Genomic DNA, 10,426 nt, shown 5'->3' on the forward strand with positions numbered 1-10,426 from the left:
ATGCTGTCTAGGTTGGTCATAACTTTCCTTCCAAGGAGTAAGCATCTTTTAATTTCATGGCTGCAGTCACCATCTGCAGTGATTTTGGAGCCCCCCAAAATAAAGTCTAACACTGTTTCTACTGTTTCCCCATCCATTTGCCATGAAGTAATGGGACCAATGCCATGATCTAAGTTTTCTGAATGTTGAGTTTTAGGCCAACTTTTTCACTCTCCTCTTTCACTTTCATCAAGAGGCTTTTTAGTTCCTCTTCACTTTCTGCCATAAGGGTGGTGTCCTCTGCCTATCTGAGCTTATTGATATTTCTCCCATATATGTTGATTCCAGCTTGTGTTTCTTCCAGCCCAGCATGTCTCATGATGTACTCTGCATAGAAGTTAAATAAGTAGGGTGACAATATACAGCCTTGACGTACTCCTTTTCCTATTTGGAACCAGTCTGTTGTTCCATGTCCAGTTCTAACTGTTGCTTCCTGACTTGCATACAGGTTTCACAAAAGACAGATCAGGTGGTCTGGTACTCCAATCTCTTTCAGAATTTTCCACAGTTTATTGTGATCCACATAGTCAAAGGCTTTGGCATAGTCAATAAAGCAGAAATAGATGTTTTTCTGAAACTCTCTTGCTTTTTCAATGATCCAGTGGATGTTAGCAATTTTATCTCTGGTTCCTCTGCCTTTTTTAAAACCAGCTTGAACATCTGGAAGTTCACGGTTCATGTATTGCTGAATGTGAGATTGGAGAACTGGAGAATTCTCAAAATTGGAGAATTTTGAGCATTACTTTACTAGTGTGTGAGATGAGTGCAATTGTGTGGTAGTTGGAACATTCTTTGGCATTGCCTTTTTTGAATTAATATCTAACAAAGCAAAATTTACATTATAATTCATAGGCAGTTGTTTTCTTATAATTCCAGTTCCTAATATACTGATATTATACTGCTATATTAAAGATATTTAATACTTAGGGATATGGTCAATGCACATTGCTCTGAACAGAGCATTTTGTGCTCTACATAGAATTTGTATTATTACTTATTCACTCCATCCAAAGAGTATCTATTGCTAGGGAGATGGAACAGAGATAGTATATATTTATTTTCTACCCAACATGAAGTACAACTTGAATCAATTTCTTGTATACAAACAATGCTAAAGCAGCCTAAGAGAGATAATTGTGTACTTGGCATTGCTTGAAACCATAGAAAGGGAGTAAAGTGGTGTAACAATATGGAGCAAAGACTAACCTTCAGTCTGACAATCTGGCCCAGGGGCTTAGAGCTGTAGGCTGGGGGCTCTTAGAGGCTTAAAGAAGACTGTATTTTCTGTAAAGAGTTTGCCTTTGAAAGGACAGTAGAAAAGATGACATGAAAAATAAAACATAAGAAATATAAAGATTCAGGATACTAATACCTTGAAGAAAAAAATAACCTCATGCAATCTATTAGAGTCGATAACTCTATGAATTCCTTAACTCTTATAACCTTTCTTCTCTTAGCTAGAAACAACTCAGCTTCTCTTGGACAATCAGCTCAGTAACATTTTCCCCAATCACTGTCAGAGACCTACAGTCTAGCCAAGCCTGAGTATACATTGTCAGGTAGGTACAGAACCTACAATGGGTGGAGACCCTGGTTTCCCTTCTCCATCTTTACCACCAGTAACCCAGCTAGAGAACTAATATTTTTGAGATCTTGCTATTTACTACATACCAAGCATGGTGAAAGGCATTTTTTCCTCATACTCTTTTCCCTCCAGTTAAAACCTGTTTTTAGAGGAGGATCTAATGTATTTAATTACTCAATTACTAATTAATAATAAGTAAACAAAGGAGAAGTCATGTGTTAGGGTGACTATTATATTTCCATTTTAATAAGACTTGACCTTGAGTGCTGTGGACAAGACAAGAGTCCTGGGGAAATGGCAAGATTATCAAGTGAGTTATAGGAGGATGTGATTTTAAAATGTTGACAAATGCTATCTTGGGTCAATGACCTGATGTCCACTAATGACATCATGAACAGCTCTTTGGGGAGAGACTCCACCGCTGGAAGTCCACTAGAAATTCCTTCACATACCTGCCTCTGGCCCTGGATCTTTAGAGGCACCTGAGTGTTGGGATCCATCCCATCTCTGCTTTCACTTGTGGACTGTTCACATGTACAAGTCCCCTGGCTTTCCTTAAAACATAAAGGCTATACTGAAGGCTGTATTCTAGAACCTTTGTTCTGAGAAATACCTTCAGTGAGCACCCAGAAAAGGACTTGAATCTTCTGGGGCCTCCCAGCTTTCCAGATCAATATTTTCATATGGTTGAAAGTCTGTTTGTGTTGTGCATGCAGAAATAAAAATATTATTTCCCACAATATCATGTCTATGTCTCTTATCCTTCAATGTAAAAGTTAAGCTAGTAAGCTTCTGTAATATTTCACAGAATCTTACTTGAATGCAGCCCAATTTTCTCCTGAAATAAAATTCCATTTTAAGCACCAGAATTTGTATGCCAAATTTGGCCCTTTAAAAATAATGGAAGATATAAATTTTTACCACTGAGTTATAGGCTTTGGAAAAGAGAAGGTTAGTAATGAAAAATGTCATACAAACTGAATAACTAATGCCAATAACAGATGATGCCATCTCAATAATGCATCTTACACACGGGAGGACTAACATTCGGGTCACATCAGAGCTTAGTTTTGAAAGAGGTGGAAGCTTGCTCACTCAGCACCTTTGGTTTTCAGACTCTATTATCTTGCTTACTTAGGAAATTTACTGTTGTGTGATTTATTTTTTTATTGCCTCATTTGAAAGCCTCTCTTCAAAACAAGATATCTTTAGGGGCTTTGACTGTCTTTTACACTCAGATATCTATTTTTATAAAAGTATAAGAACTCTTGTTAAAGAAGATGAGCAGTGAACACTGCAATTTATTGGAATCAAGAAAAAAATGCCACATTATGTTCTAAAATTACCAAGACAAGGATGGACTGAGGGCCTGGAGAATTGCAAAAGCTGTTAAGCAGTGAATACTGTCTTCAAGGAGAAGACCTCTATTAAAATATTAAAAGAAAACACATTCTTATCAGCATTTTTCTCTTCATGAAGGATTAGAGCCTTTTATAACTGATTTGCTCAGATATCCTTTCTCTAATTAGAGTATGTATTTATCTATGTTTTTTCAGTTAGAACAACTCCTATTATTTTTTCTCTCTTCCACCTGTCTAACACTGGTCCCAAACTGCTGTTACTGTGAGGTGAACCTGACCTTGTAAATCAGCAATGGATTGTACTGCTCACAAAAAGACAAACATAAAGGAACCCATTCTACAAGTTTCCAAATTTAGAGGCCCAATATTAGGAAAACAAAAATGGCAATAATTAGAAAATCCAGTTCAAACCTATACAGACAAGAGTGTGTAAACACTGGGTATTTGGCAAGCTATCTTAGGCATCTGTAAGAGATGGTCTTACCATTTTATTTTATTTTATTATTTATTTATTTATTTGTTTGTTTGTTTGTTTTAATTTTACTTTACAATTCTGTATTGGTTTTGCCATACATTGACATGAATCCACCACATGCGTTCCCAAACATGAACCCCCCTCCCACCCCCCTCCCCACAACATCTCTCTGGGTCATCCCCGTGTCCCAGCCCCAAGCGTGCCGTATCCTGCATCGGACATAGCCTGGCAATTCGATTCTTACATGATATTATACATGTTTTAATGCCATTCTCCCAAATCATCTCACCCTCTCCCTCTCCCACTGAGTCCAAAAGTCCGCTATACACATCTGTGTCTTTTTTGCTGTCCTGCATACAGGGTCATCATTGCCATCTTTCTAAATTCCATATATATATGTTAGTATACTGTATTGGTGTTTTTCTTTCTGGCTTACTTCACTCTGTATAATCGGCTCCAGTTTCATCCATCTCATCAGAACTGATTCAAATGTATTCTTTTTAATGGCTGAGTAATACTCCATTGTGTATATGTACCACAGCTTTCTTATCCATTCATCTGCTGATGGACAACCTAGAGGTCTTATCATTTTAAAAACTAAATCTGATAGCAAACCGGGATTGATAAAGAGCCTACTAGGTGTTCAGATTTGGGAAGAGGCATGAGATGACATGAAATATTTCTCAATGGCCTAGGGCCAGGTTATTGTCCTCAGAAATGGACCAGATAGGAAGGGTAAATGAAGCAGATTTCCCTCGTTACGAGTACGTGTATGCCACCGAAATAGAAACAGCTTGGTTTGCACCTATGTGTCCTGCCTGCATATGACAATGAGGCCCTTGGAAGGAGGTGCAAAAGTTTCCAAGGTTATCTGCAGTGTTGCTGCTGGTAACTTGGGAAGACAGCAACATGCATTGGTCATGAACTTGGACTCTGCGGCCAGGTTACCTGAATTTGCATCCACTCTTCCTTGCTTACTCACTGTGTAACTCTAGGGGAGTTACTTAACATCCCTGTACCTCATTTTCCTCAATTGAAAAATGGGGATAATAATAGAATAGAGTTCTGAAGATAGCTGAAATTCATGTAGGAAGTGCTTAGAACAGTGCCTGCCAAACAAGAAGCACTCAGTAAAACACGCTATGGTTATTTTAATTTTTTCCTTAAGGATGACAGAAAGATAAAAATGCCTGGTTCCTGATGGGAAGATTTGCATCATCTATTGCTGTTTCTGGAAACAGCAAGGTTGCGTGGTCCCCCAGGTTTTAGAATCGAAATGAGGGAAGTTTGCTGATGATGTAATTGCCGCTGGTAGAAAGAGGGGACCCTTATCCTTTTAACATCCTTATTCTCTCTATGCTTTGATGGTCTTTATTTTCATTTGATTTCAGTTCCTCACAACATCTTTCGCTCTCAGTCGTGAACTGAGTTTTGACGTGGTTATTGTTGGGCTCGCTGTCCCCGGAGGCAGCTGCATATTAACAGCGTCAGCGCATCCTGCCCCCATCTCTTTCTTCTTCCTTCAGCCTTATGTACTGGCTCCTTGCTCCATCCCTCATTTCTTTTTAGCAGGCAGGCACTCTCCCCTGCTGCTCCAGAGTGGTATTCTGCTCTGACAGCCAGTCTCACCATTTTGTCCAAATCCTTCATTTAAAAACTCACCTCATCCAAGAGACCTTTCCAGAATGAAAATGGTCTCTTACAGACAGCAAGTGACTGACTGGAAAACCACCATGTACTTCAGACCCTCTTCTTCTTATGCTCCTCTCTGTGGAGTTTCCCAGGTCAAATTTTGCCCATGTCTCTGCGTCTTTTCCCACTTTCCTTATAATCTTTCAATTTCTCACTAATTGTTTATCTGTAATCATATAGATTCTTATGTTTACCTGCATTTTCCATATGATGAACTTGATTTCTGCGGAGAGGGCATCTATTTTCCTGTTAGGAAACTAAAAACACCAGACCAACTATAGTATTTTAATCAGTGTTTCTCATCACGCCCATAGTTACTCTGTGAATATCCTCTTACTTCTCTCAATGAATGAGCTATTTATTGAATGCCTTGTTCTTGTTATTCTATTTCATTTAAGTTCAGGTTGATCAGCTTAATTAAAAAGAAAAGGCATGGAGTATTAAAAGATGATATTATTAAACAAGGGAGATGGCCAATTTTATATCTTACTTTTTAGTCTTTTGCAAACTAGAAGGTAGACTTTATCTAACATTGTGTGGATTATGTTTTATAAATAGATTTGCATGAAAACATAAAACCCAAACCAGGTTGATTTCCATAAAAGTGAGTTCTATCTTAGAATATGCTTTCTGTCTCACACAGACTATGATTCCCTAGCTCTAGCCCTGTCCCTACAGGAGGAGAATCCTTTAGGACCTAGTTGTAATTGCAAAGAGTCAGCAGTGAGAACTGACTTTTCTAGCTACATAAAACTGTTGTAAAACTCAGCAGAGCAATACTCTCTCAGAAAACAAATGACAAAGAAATCACAGGGGCTAAAAGGTATGTGCTATGATAAGTTGAATAACCATTTCAAAGGAACTTTTTTTTTTTTGCAAAGTGGGAGGGGGCAAATCATATTTTTTTTTCCATAGCCTCGCCAGTTTTCTGGAGAAATATTTCCTGGTTTGAATGTTTGGTAACTATTACATTATTGTGTGATGGGTATAAGATGCTCTGGGACCTCTTCTGCTATACTTTTTCCTTAAATTATTGTTAATCTTTTGCTTTTAGCTGGTTACAATGGTTAAATTCATAATGGTTTTTCATTTTGAGAAACATGTTTAATTTTCCATAAAGGTAAATGTACAGAACAGTTCCCTCTGACTCTCCTCTCAGAATTCCCTCTCACATTCCCTCTCAGAATTCCCTGTCACCACCTTCTCTCATGGCTTCCCAGGTGGCTCAGTGGTAAAGAATCTACCTGGCAATGCAGGAAACTCTGGTTCGATCCCTGGGTCCTCAAGATCCCTGGAGAAGGAAACGCCAACACACTCCAGTATTCCTGCCTGAGAAATCCTATGGACAGAGGAGCCTGGCAGGCTATATATAATACATGGGTGGTCCTAAAAGAGTCAGAAACCAGTTAGCTACTAAACAATAACAAAAACCACTACTTCAGTCAAAAATCCTTCACACCGTTACTCATTCAGAATTGCCTCTTGCACTCCCTCACTCAAAATACCTCTCATCCTCCTTATCTCAGAATTCCCTCGCTCATAAATCCCTCACACCAACTCAGGCTCAAAGTTGCCTATCAACCTCCTTCTCTCAGAAATCCATCTCACCTTCCTAGTCTCAAAATTCCAACAAACTTCCCATTCTCTCATAATTCTCTCTGACACTCCTCTCAGAATCCCCTCATATTCACCCGCATTCTAAGAATTTCCTCATACTCTTTGACTGTCAGAATTCCATCTGAATCTCTTTCTATCAGAATTCCCTCTGACTCTCCTAATATGAGAAATCTCTCATCCTTTTTCTCTCAGAATTCCATCTCACCCTCCTTGTCTCAGAATTCCTTACAATATCCTTCTCTCAGATCATTCATATCATTCTTCCCTCAGAGATCTCACTCACCTTAGTGCTTTCAGAATTCCATTTTCAATCAGGAATGCCTCTAATTTTGTTATCTCATAAACTGCATATACACTACGTCTGTCAGAATTCTCTTGAACATTCTGTTTTTCTAAGAATTCCTTCAGGCTCCCCATGGTTCTCAGAATTCACTCAGAAACGTCCATCTTTCTGTCAGAATTCTCTCAGAAATGTCTGTCTTTCTGTCAGAATTCTCTCCGAAAAGTCTGACTTTCTGTCAGAAACCTTCATCTTTCAATCAGAAACGTCATCTTTCTGTCAGAATTCTCCCAGAAACGTCTGTCTTTCTATCAAAATATTTGTCTTTCCCTCAGAAACGTCGTTTTTCCTGTCAGAATTCCCTCAGAAATGTCTGACTTTCTGTCACAAAAGTCCATTCGTTTTGTCAGAAACACCCATCTTTCTGTCAGAAACCTCTCATAAACGTCTGTTTTTCTGTTAGAAACGTCCGTCTTTCTGTCAGTAATGTCTGTCTTTCTGTCAGAATTCTCTCAGGAAAGTCTGACTTGCTGTCAGAAATGTCCATCTTTGAGTCAGAAACGTCATCTTTCTGTCAAAATTCTCCCAGAAACGTCTGTCTTTCTATCAATGCGTCCATCTTTCACTCAGAAACGTCGTTTTTCTGTCATAATTCTCTCAGAAACATCCAAACGTCCATCTTTCTGTCACAAACATCCTTCTTTTTGTCAGAAACACCTGTCTTTCTGTCAGAAACATCTGTCTTTGTCAGAAATCTCTCAGAAACATCTGTTTCTGTCAGAAATATCTGGCTGTCAGAATTCTCTCAGAAATATCCATCTTTCTGTCAGAAACGTCCATCCTTCCAGCAGAATTCTCTCAGAAATGTCCGTCTTTCTGTCAGAGACATCTGTTTTTAATATACCTTGCTTATTTTGCTCTTTGAAAAATGATGAACTCAACAATTTTGGAAATGAACACTTCTCTGAGGAGTAGAAACCATAAATTGCTGGTTCAGGAGGACATAAGTTTAAGGACCTAAAAAATAGGGCAATGGGTTATAGAGGCACTGCTTTTGCAGCTATCTCTTCCTTGAATGCAATCTGCATCAATATGGCATGTACTATTTTCTCTTTCTATTTCACTTACTTTTTGAAGTACCTTTGCAGTGACCTAGTACCCTAGTTACCATGTTCTCCTGAAGACATTCTCCAGAGACCTGGACTTCCTCTTTTAAGTGCTTTCTCAGTTAGTTGAACTCTTGGAACTTAGGACATGCCTCCAAAAATGATCCCAGGCCTCTCAGAGACAGTAGTTCAAAACACACTGAGAGTTCTCCTCTTAAGATACTATACTGCTACTTAGAAGAAGGAGAACCCGCTGTGTTCTATAATTAGATATTTTCCCTTATTTCAGCAGAGAGAGAGAGAGATGAGGGAGACAAAGAGAAATGATGTAGGGAAGTAGTAGATACAGGTTTTCTTTTTTTGCCATCTTTATTTACACTCTCTACCAGTCAATGGCAGCTGTTATATGTGTAAAAGCAGCAGTGTTAAAACACATGAAAAGTAATGTGGTATGATTTAAGTTGTTAAATATGAAATGAATGTCATGTGTTTGCATGGCTGGTTCAAAGGATGTACTATATTGGTTTATATAGAAATACACTGATATTAAGAGAAGTAATTTATGGTAAAGTCTTCCTCTGACTTTAAAATATTTTAAACTTACTTTGTTAGGTTTTTATATTATGTAGACATCTAAAGGGGGAAAAAATGGTACCAAACACAAATAATCAACAACAGAGTGTTACCAGATACTTTTTTTACATGTTTTATGATTACTTGAGAATGTTGTTCTTTTCTTAAAATTGCCTGTAGTAACCTACCCTAAGAAACCACTTCAGTATTCTTGCCTTAAGAACTCCATGAACAGTATGGAAAGGCAAAAAGATAGGACACTGAAAGATGAACTCCTCAGGTCGGTAGGTGCCCAATATGCTACTAGAGATCAGTGGAGAAATAACTCCAGAAAGAATGAAGAGACAGAGCCAAAGAAACAACAACAACAACAACAAAAACACCCAGTTGTGGATGTGAATTGTGAAGTAAAGTCTGATGCTGTAAACAGCAATATTGCATAGGAAACTGGAATGTTAGGTCCATGAATCAAGGCAAATTGAAAGCGGTCAAACAGGAGATGGCAAGAGTGAACATCGACATTTTAGGAATCAGCGAACTAAAATGGACTGGAATGGGTGAATTTAACTCAGATGACCATTATATCTACTACTGTGGGCAAGAATCTCTTAGAAGAAATGGAGTAGCCATCATAGTCAAAAAAAGAGTCTGAAATGCAGTACTTGGATGCAAACTCAAAAACAACAGAATGGTCTCTGTTCGTTTCCAAGGCAAACCATTCAATATCACAGTAACTGAGGTCTATACCCTGCTCAATTATGCTGAAGAACTTGAAGTTGAACGATTCTCTGAAGATTACAAGATCTTCTAGAGCTAACATCCAAAAAAGATATCCTTTTCATTATAGGGGACTGGAATGCAAAAGTAGGAAGTCAAGAAATACCTGGAGTAACAGGCAAATTTGGCCTTGGAGTACAGAATGAAGTAGGCCAAAGGCTAATAGAGTTTTGCCAAGAAAACACACTGGTCATAGCAAATACCCTCTTCCAACAACACAAGGGAAGACTCTACACATGGACATCACCAGATGGTCGATACCAAAATCAGATTGATTATATTCTTTGCAGCCAAAGATGGAGACGCTCTATACAGTCAGCAAAAACAAGACCAGGAGCTGACTGTGGCTCAGATCATGAACTCCTTATTGCCAAATTCAGACTGAAATTGAAGAAAGTAGAGAAAATCACTAGACCATTCAGGTACGACCTAAATCAAACCCCTTACAATTATATAGAGGAAGTGACAAATAGATTCCAGGGATTCGATCTGATAGAGTGTCTGAAGAATTATAGACAGAGGTTCTGATATTGTATGGGAGGAATCATCAAGACCATCCCCAAGAAAAAGAAATGCAAAAAGGCAGAATGGTTGTCTGAGGAGGCCTTACAAATAGCTGTGAAAAGAAGAGAATCGAAAGACAAAGGAAAGAAAGACACACATTTGAATGCAGAATTCCAAAGAGTAGCAAGGAGAGATAAGAAAGCCTTCCTCAGTGATCAATGCAAAGAACAATAGAATGGGAAAGACTAGAGATCTCTTCAAGAAATTTAGAAGTACTAAGGGAATATTTCATGCAAAGATGGGCACAATAAAGGATAGAAATGCTATGGACGTAACAGAACCAGAAGATATTAAGAAGAGGTGGCAAGAATACACAGAGGAACTATACAAAAATGATCTTCATGACCAAGTTAACCA

Source organism: Oryx dammah, unplaced genomic scaffold, assembly GCF_014754425.2.
Source record: "Oryx dammah isolate SB20612 unplaced genomic scaffold, SCBI_Odam_1.1 HiC_scaffold_24, whole genome shotgun sequence".
In the NCBI taxonomy this organism is placed as follows: domain Eukaryota; kingdom Metazoa; phylum Chordata; class Mammalia; order Artiodactyla; family Bovidae; genus Oryx; species Oryx dammah.